Consider the following 9,732-nt stretch of genomic DNA (forward strand, 5'->3'; position numbering starts at 1 on the left):
TGTACGAGGAAGAGCTAGTGTTCTATCTAGTCTAAATGCACTGCTAGCTTCAATGACTAGGAGACTCATGTTCCTCTTCTCCCTGCCAAGAGTGCCTGGGCAGAGTTTGACAGCTGAATGCAATGGAGTTCCCAGGGATTGAAATGTGGGAGCAGTGATAAAGTGACAAGCAAGCCTCTCTCTCAGGTCATCACTGTAGGATGTGAGTCTCTGGTAATCTTTGCTGTATTTATCCTCACAGTACCCCTGTGAGGCAGGGCAGTGCTATTATCCCATTGTACAGATGGGGAACCGAGGCACGGTCACACAGGCAGTCTGTGGTGGAGAAGAGCCTTGAACCCGTGTGTGCAGCTAGCACCCTAGCCATGGGCCATCCTTCCTCTCTCACCTCTCATCCCTATCTGTATTCAGGAAGTGGGGTGGTGCTCTTTTCTCCACAAGCCTGTCACATTCTCCAGGCTCACATTTGCGCTGTGACTCTCAGAAGGTGCAGCATGGGGGGGTAGAGGTGGCTTTCATCTGGGCTGCTCTGGGAGTTTGTATGGCCCTGAACTAAATTACAGCAGCTTTGGGGGTGCTATAGATTTAGGACAGCCACCCGACAGCTGCATCTGGGCTGCCCCACAGCCTGCAATAGGTGTAGTGCTGAGTGCTACTGGAGTGGGATATAGGTGCCAAAACAAGGACCAGAATCTGGACCTCTCCCCCTCCAGCGGGGTTCCTTGCTCTGCTGAGCATACTCTTGTGATGATGGCTCTACCTGTACCACAAGAGAACACTCCAGTCAATCTCTCCCTCCCGCAGTCCAAGAATCAGCTGCTGTTACTTCCTATCCCTTTGCAGTGGGACTAGCCTGTGCAGATCATCACTGGTTACTTAACAGCACCAGCTGGGGAATGCATCATTAAGCCCCTCCCCAAAATGCCAGGAATTAAACCCAGATCTCCTGAATCTCTGTCCAGCAGCTTACTCACCCAGCCAGCTTTAGCAGGGCCTTGTGCATTTTTGGAGTGGGTGGATTTGAGCTCTCTTGCTCCTCTGCCACCACAAAGCTCCGAAGAGCCATGCAGCACAGCGACAGCTGGAAGTCCAACTGGACCCAGATTCGTTACAGCCTCATTCATTTTATCCTTGTTTACCGGCATTAATTTTAATGTCTTGCTCCTGTGATAACTTTCCACTGGAGCAGTTGGAGGAAAGTTTTAATTCGGTTGCCTGCTGGAGAACCATTTGTTTGTACAGTATTTGTTGGTTATATAACTGAGAGCCAGGGGATGCTCTGGGACTTGGCCTTGCTGTGTTTGTTGTTGAGGGCAATAAACTTCCCAGATGAAAGGCGTGAGCACAATATATTGCCATCTCTTCATTCTGCTTTGCCTTCTTCTGGGAGAAACTCACTTCCCCCATTGCAGGATAAGCAGGAGCTATTTACCCGCAACAAGCAACCCACCCCCATGAAATTTAGGCTATCTGGATATCATGGGACCCAGATCTGGACAGCCTCTGCTTTTGGTTCAGTTTGCAAACCCAAGCCACCTGCTGTGTACCCCCTTCCTATATACATTTTCTTTGAAATAACTGAAGATAAAAAGGGCCCATATGCGCCTTAGGCATAGATACTGCACTGAGCCATGGTTGGGGAAAGAAAAAGTACCCCTCGGTGTATTCAGGCTAGGCTCAGTCAGGTACGGAGTGCAGTCCTGACTTTATCTTCTCACTGAATTCCCTAAAATCAAGCCTTGGCATAAGCAGAATCCTCCCCACCGTACGCAAGTTATGCAAAGCTCTGCCCATGTGGTCCAATGAGTAGGAGGGAGTGCAACTCTCTCTTCCCTGCTAAAAGCAGTGGGTGAGCTCCCCCTTCTCTGCTGGCTTGGCTAAGCAGTGCACCCCAACCCGTTTCAGTCTACTCAGCTTTAACCCCTGTTCCCAGGCATTCGGGAGAATCTCTCGGAAGTTTGGCTTCAGGTGAATTTCACTCACTATCCCTTGAATCTCAAGTCTGAATGAATTAAAAGCGACTCTGATGACTCATCTGAAGTTTGGCCAAAATGTGCTGAAATGTTTGCAAACCTTGCCACAACCCTGGCCCAGGTTTTGGGTTCAGAGCAAGTCTCTCCACCCCACCCACCCACCCATCCATAGGGTGACCAGATGTCCCGGTTTTATAGGGACAGTCCCAATATTTGGGGCTTTGTCTTATATAGACACCAATTACCCCCCACTCCCTGCCCCAATTTTTCAATTTGCTGGCTGGTCAGCCTACCCACCCACCATTCACCGTAAACTCCATGGCAGAATGGTGGCACGAAGACCTGGAACCATAGAATGAAGACCTGGTTCTAGTCCCAGCTCTGCTCTGGCCAGCCTATGTGAACTTGGGCAAATCACACTGGTGCTCAGTGTTTCTGGTCCCCCATCTTTAACAGGGGTTAATATTATTTCCTTAGAAGTGAGGTGAGGCTTTAATTCAGCTGTAAAGTGCTTTGTGATCCTCCAACAGCAGGTGCCAGAGAAAATATTACATGCCATGAAGTAATCGAACACAGTGTCATGGGCACTTTAAATATTTTACATATATATATATATATATATATATTTTAGATGTCCCCCCCACCTCCCCCATCCTTCACGGCACAAGGTAGTGGGTTGGAAACCTCAGACAGGGGAAGGATCTGTTGGAATAGTTGTTGATAGTTCACATGTAGATCCCAGCATATAACACATCTATTGTTATACAGAGTGTTGCCATGGAAAGCTCTGAGATGTAATTGTCAGTAGGAGGCTTGGGTGAATTATTCACAGCCAATAACTTGATGAATTTTGACTCTTCTGCGTGAGAATTGTCTGCAAACAGATTATGATGTTCTCAGATGCGTTACTTACTCAACATTAGTGGCTGAAGAATTCCTGTGACTAATCCTCCCTGTTTAAGCATTTGATATTGTTATGAGCTGGGTGAAACCTTCTTGTGGGTTGAGATCAAACCCCATTGAGACTGGCAGGTGTGAACTCACTTCACTTAATGTAACTGTAAGCATAAGCTCCACCTAAAACAAGAGGTGTGTGTGAACCCATCCAGGAGCTTGTGGCTCAGTACTGTTTGGGGGAACAGTGTGGGTGCATGGGAAGAGAGATCTCAAAGAAAATGAGGTCAGAGAAGAACACATGGCATCAGAGAAACAGCCTGAAGAAGCAGCTAAAAGTGTGTGGCTGACCCGTTTTTTGGGTCAGGGGTGCAGGTGAAAAGTGTACTCTTGGTCCCACAAGCAAAAGAAGCTGTTTCCTGCTATTTGATTCCTTCTGCATTCAGAGACACAGAACTTTGTACCTTCTGTGTCAATAAACAATCACATCAGAGAAATACCTGACTACCACCAATTTCTGCTCCCAACGGAAACATCCCCTGCTCCCTAAACGTTGGCTAGACATTGAGGTAAAAAAGGGGCAACAATAGTCCAGCTGCATTAGTTAGTCTGGATTGGATGTGAAAGTCACGATAGGTTTCCTTTGCCTGATTGGATGAGTCTTTCTGCAGTTTGTTCCCTTTGAATCAGGGTTCCAATGTGAATGCTCCTTTCTACGAACTGTGACTTCACTTTTTCTTGCTGATCAAGCGCCACATACAATAGCCCAGAATTCACCCAAAATCGGCAGTTTCCAAGAACATTCCTGCCAGCCTGCTCCATCCTGAACAGGATGGTGGTGTGTGTGTGTGTGTCTTGGCATTCTCCTTCAACATCCCAGCATTGGCTGAAGTGGGGGAGGGGAAGTTACCCCCTAGAAAGGGGGTGTCAGTAAGTGACACGCTGAGCTGTCCTCATGCCATCCATTAAACCTTTGGCATTAATGGATTCCCCATTGATCTTGCCCTAGCACTGCCATAAAAGCCAGAGCTGCGTGCAGCAGCATCCTAAACTGCTCGTATAAATCTCGGCCACCCTATTCATTAATTACAGCCCAGTGACAGCTTGGGCCATTCGTTCTGAAGAGTAACTTCATTTATTTCCACATTAACACTTTACAGCAGTGGAGTTCTCAGTATTACTACATTTCATGCCCATTTAATCCTGATACGAAGGGCAGGAGGAGGTGCAGCATTGTCCATATATTTGTGGGAAGATGCTACACCCAGTATAGTGTACTTAACATTCCTAGGCAAAATGCTTTGTTAATCTGCACTTAAGAGTATTTTTCTGAGAGAAATTCACAACCTTAAGATAACATAATTTTCTCAGCAAATACAAAAGGAAGAAACTCTGGAAGTTCAAAGTTAAAATTCCACTTAAACTTTAAACAAACATCAGCAAGGAGCAAAGTAGGTAGATAGAAATCACCTAAACAACCTTAATTCTGTCCCTGTCCTCTGCTCTGCACCTTGGGCCAGATTTTCAAAAGAACTCAGCATACTGAGTGCTAAACTTTTTTGAAAAATTTGGCCACAAGTGCTAAGCACTTGAAAGCCTGGGCCTGAGCTCTTGTAAAAATAAATCTGGGGGCATGCATGTAAAATGGAGACATCCAGATGAAGGAAGATTTGATAGACATCTTAAAAATCTCTGCTCCATTGTGTTGGCATAGTTAGCTTGTGCAGTCAAGGAGGTCCAGAGTGCATACTTCGGTAATAGCTACATGGTCTCCTGGTTCACCTGCTACGAAAGCTAGCTATTCTAATCTTTGGCCTAGCCCCTTAAGGGCTAGATTTTCTGAAGCACTCAGGGCTAGCTTTTCAGAACAGTCAGTCTGCCACTTTCATGGAAGATAATCTTTTTGTTAGAAATGAGACACCATGTAAATAAAGATAAAACTTGCAAGAGAGGGGTCTAAGATTGGCTGGGGGAAGGCAAAATACTTTAAAAAGTTGGTCTAAGATTCCACTGACAGGAGAGCTACTTAAATGAGACATGAATGCGTCTTTCAGTAGAAGCAGGGTTGTCACAGCTGTGGACAGAAGCCTTCTAAAGAACCAGGCTGTGGAGTGAAATTTACACATATACACACACACACGTCCCGTAGAAGGGATTAAATGTCTATATGTGGGGGAGAAAGCATCACAAGGGGGAGAGGAGGCAGCCAGCCATTTGCTGTGTGACATCAGGAATGAAATATCAATATTTCTTTCTGTGCTCTGTAAATCCACAGCTAACAAGGCTGCGCTGACAGAGGTGGGTTTTAATAACTGTAGCAGAACAGCCAGCTGGTCACCATGATCAGACATAAATTGAGCTACCTTCACCCTCCTGCACCCACGACCCCAGCACAGAAATCTACTGCTCGTATGAATGGAAAGCATCTGTATATTGTGCAGGTTGTTTTTCCAAATCCCTGCCCTTTGTTCCATGCTGCTTGGACTCATTTTACTTTGCTGTTGATTAAACATGGTCAACCCCTGCATGAAGCTGAATGTCTGAACTTGTAGCAACTGGAGAGTGATAGACATTTGGTTTTAGCTACTGCCGGAAGTTTGCCACAGTCCTGCAAGTGTAAATTTGGGATGACTTTAGACAGGCCTGGTGCATATCTGAAGGATCCTGAAGCACTTTGCACACTTATGAGATTTCCAGTACTTTCTCCTCTGCTCAGACAAGAAATACCATGAGCATAGCCTGCCTTGATGTTTCTAGTTCAAAGTAACACCAAACTCCAAACTAATGGGAATGGTATGTAACTAGCCAACGGTGCCGACTTCTTTTTCAAGTACAGTACCTTTAAATTTCGACACCCTCTCGATGTGTTCAGAGCAGGGCCGGATCCAGCTTTTTTGCCACCCCCAGCAGCAAAGCGGGGAAAAAAATAAAAATAAAAAAAGAGAAAGCCGACCGGTGGCTCTTCGGCAGCAGCTCAATTGTGCTGCTCCATTCTTCGGCAGCAATTCGGCGGTGGGTCCTTTGCTCCCTCTCTTCCTCTTCGGCGGCACTTCAGCAGCCACTCAAAGAGGAAGAGAGGGACTGAGGGATCCGCCGCCGAATTGCTGCCAAAGAGCCAGATGTGCTGCCCCTTTCCATTGGCTGCCCCAAGCACCTGCTTCCTTCGCTGGTGCCTGGAGCCGGCCTTGGTTCAGAGCTATATAGTCACACAGCTACTGCAACCTGTTACAAAGGCGACACACAAACTGTGCTCTCCTGAGGGGCTTTCATCAAATGTAAAGGACAGTTTAGATTGAAAGGATATGTTTTGGTTTTTGTGTATGAAAACATAAGAGTAATTCTAGTGATCAGGATGGGATTGTAAATCAGAAGCATCACAAGTTGATAGCTGCAAGCACACAGCAATTGCCAACTCACAATATTTGGGGATTTTCTGAAAACCCCAGATCCTGGAGTCAGGTGACTGCATGAGAATCTCAACTTTCATCTATAAAAAAAAAGGTTTTAAACCCTCATGGTTGAAAACATGACCCCTGCAGACTCAAAAAACAGGAAGCAAATAACACTCCCACCGCAACATTTAGTATTTTTAAAACCTCATTATTTTTAAACCAATCTTATGCTTGGGGGAGAGACTGACTCACAATCATGGAATGCTTGCATCTGATAATATTGGAGACATACTCCCCAGAGGGAGATCATACATATTCCATTCACTTTGATTATAGACCCTTTGGGGGCAGGAAGTGTCTCTTTGTTCTGTGTCTGTACAGCACCTAGCGCAATGGGGTCCTGGCCCACAACTGCAATACAAATAACGTTCAAACCTGCAAGAGGGTTTCATTGGCCTGGTGGGGAGTTACAGTTCTTTGACTCCTGAGTAAATCAATAGCAGAGAACCAATGCCCAAGCACGGTGCAAACGGATCTCCAGTGCTGCTGGAGATGACAGCTTTAGGATTAGATGCAAAGCTGGTGTTCTGATAACACAGAGTTTTTAAAGATCCCTAGGCTCAGGGATAGGGATGGTAATGCTGGTATCCTGGCTAAATTCCAAGTCAGGAAGTTACCTAAATCTCTCTCCAATTTCAAACAAGCACGACACTGCTCTTCATTTCCTGCAGTGCTGCTCTAGACCCTATCTAGACTAGAAAAAAAATGGAGTATTTTAAAGTAGACTAGCTAACACGTTTTAGTTAACTCATTTGTAAACACCAGTTGGCACCTGGTGTAGACAGGGTTTAACAGCTTTAAAAGTGTGTTCCCTAGTCACGGTCAGTCCTAGAGAGAAGCCTTGGCTTTAGCACTATTAGCTCCTAGCTAGCATCCCCCATAACAAGATTCAGGCAAAGGGCTTGGGGAACTCTCTCCCCAGTCTCATCCCATATAAAATGAGCCAAGTCCACTGCCCTTCCTGCTCTGTGATTTTCTGGCCTGTCATTGACCAAAAGTAGATGCATGTGCCACCCAGGCTGAGGAGGGAGCAGTCAGACCCCATCTGGCTCAGTCTTTGATTGGTTTAAAACAGGGGTGGGCAAACTTTTTGGCCCAAGGGCCACATCTGGGTATGGAAATTGTATTGTGGGCCATGAATACTCACAAAATTGGGGTTAAGGTGCAGGACGGGGATGAGGGCTCTGGCTGGGGGTGTGGGATCTGGGGTTGGGCCAGAAATGAGGAGTTCAGGGTGCAGGAGGGGGCTGCAGGCTGGGGCAGGGGGTTGAGGTGCAGGAGAGGGATCAGGGCTGGGGCAGGGGATCAGGGCATGGGAGGGGGTCAGGGGTGCAGGCTCTGGGCAGCGCTTACCTCAAACAGCTCTTGGAAGCAGCGGCATGTCCCCTCTCCAGCTCTTATTTGGAAGTGCGGCCAGGCAGCTCTGCACACTGCCCTGCCTGCAGGCTCTGCCCCTACAGTTTCCATTAGTCGCAGTTCCTGGCCAATGGGAGCTGCGGGAGTGGTGCTTGGGGTGGGGACAGTGTGCAGAGCCCCCTGGCTATCCCTAAACGTAGGAGCCAGAGACGGGACATTCTGCTGCTTCCAGGAGCCTCGGCACGCACGCGGAGCGGTCTCCAACCCCACTTCCAGAGTGGAACGCGGGAGCAGGGCAAGCCCCAGACCCCTCTCCCCAGCGGGAGCTCGAGGGCCAAATTAAACAGGCTGGAGGGCCGGATGTGACCCTCGGGCCATAGTTTGCCTACCCCTGGTTTAAAAGCTGACATTTGTGTTCTGAAAACAAAATGTGACCACTCAGATGCTCCCAGGAAACAAACACAATCAAAGCCAACTCAAATGGGAGCAAATACTCCCAGCAAACCTTGACAGCACTCATCTACCTCTATAGTCATAGAATCATAGAATATCAGAGTTGGAAGGGACCTCTGGAGGTCATCTAGTCCAACCCCCTGCTCAAAGCAGGACCAATCCCCAATTAAATGACCAACAGGACATGACACAGAGAATAGCAGAAGTAGAACAATAACATACACATAACCAGAAGAAACTACCCCACACACTATATGCAGGGATGGGGAAAACCACTTCATAATAAATTCTTATTAAACAAGATCTCATACTGACCCTTAGCAAGCCCTTTTTTGTTAAAGAAAACTTAGACTCCCATAGCCTCTGTGATCACTCAGGCAATGTCCACTGGCTACTTATGTAGATAGTTTTCAGGAGACCCCAATACACCTTGCAACCAGGTTGCCTCTGCAGCACCCCCTTGTGGCCCATCAGGGCACAACTCACCCAGCTGCAGGTTTCCATTGCTAGGTCACTGTGAGGTCCACAGGAGTGGTTCTTTCGCTCTAGCCCAGGCAAACTTCAGTCCTACCACTTCTGGGGTGTTGAGGTGCAAAGAAAATCAAGAACAAAAAAAAATCCACAACTCAAAACAGGGGTATCCAACAAACCCATTGTGGGACCCCACCCTTCTCTTCAAGGCTTGTCTCCAAACAGTCGGTGTTTCCACAGATTTGTCTCCAAACAGTCTGATTGTCCCTTCCAGCAGGGGCTCATCTGGGCTACAACCATGCTCCTCTCTCATCAGGGGAACCACAGCTGTGCTCCCTTTCTGGTCAGCAGGCTAGACTTCCTCCTCCCGCTCTACAACCAACATTTGCTGCAGGTGGGGCAGGGCCAGCTGGGCCCACAGGCTTTCATTGACCCTCATGGCCCCATCATAACCCTTTCTTTTCTGGGGCAGCATTAGATGTGCCAGTCTAAGGCTCCAAGCACCCAGTCAGTCAGAGCTCACCTTCTCCCAAGCATCCCTGGCATGAAGTGCCTCTAGGGCCAATTAGTTTCCCCACCAAGAATGTGCATCTTGGTTGTCCTGGACATGTAACTATGACCTCATTACAAGTTCTGTATCACCTGGGTGGAACTTCCCCATACAGGCTCTTTGAGGAATGTCAGGAAGGGACCTAACCTTCATCCAGGGGAGCGCATTTGAAAGGCCAGTATGCTCAAAGCAGATTTTGTTCAAAAAGCAGGTAAATGGGCAGGAAGCTCCCTGCTGGGCTGAGGAATTCCTAACCCAGATGTTTATCTTAGGGCCTACTCCTGCACCACTGAAGTCAATGAGAGTTTTACCACTAGGAGCTCAAGCTAGACTGTGTTCAACCCAGTGCAGGTATGCAAGGGTGGGAAAGAGAACACAGGGAACGATGGGAAGTTCAAGCCTCCTTCAGAGTTTGACAAATCCACAGAAGAGCAGCCCGCCCAAGGGCCAGCAGATGAGCTCTGGAGTCCTGATTCTGGAAAGCACTTTAAGGACATACTTAAGTGCTATTGACTTCAATGGGACAGAAACATGTGCTGAATACAGAGGCTTCCTTGAACTGGATCCTGGGAACTGGGTCTTG

At 47.5% G+C, this 9,732-nt stretch overlaps 1 long non-coding RNA gene across 1 annotated transcript in view; it reads right to left on the reverse strand.

Annotated features, from left to right (window-relative positions):
* Positions 1–9,131, reverse strand: part of LOC120370623 — a 50,318-nt gene extending 41,187 nt beyond the window's left edge. The window contains exon 1 of the long non-coding RNA XR_005583848.1: positions 8,615–9,131. This is a non-coding gene — a long non-coding RNA (uncharacterized LOC120370623). The remainder of the gene's footprint in view (positions 1–8,614) is intronic.
* Between the last annotated feature and the right edge of the window lie 601 nt (positions 9,132–9,732).

Source organism: Mauremys reevesii, linkage group 8, assembly GCF_016161935.1.
Source record: "Mauremys reevesii isolate NIE-2019 linkage group 8, ASM1616193v1, whole genome shotgun sequence".
Classification (NCBI taxonomy): Eukaryota; Metazoa; Chordata; order Testudines; family Geoemydidae; genus Mauremys; species Mauremys reevesii.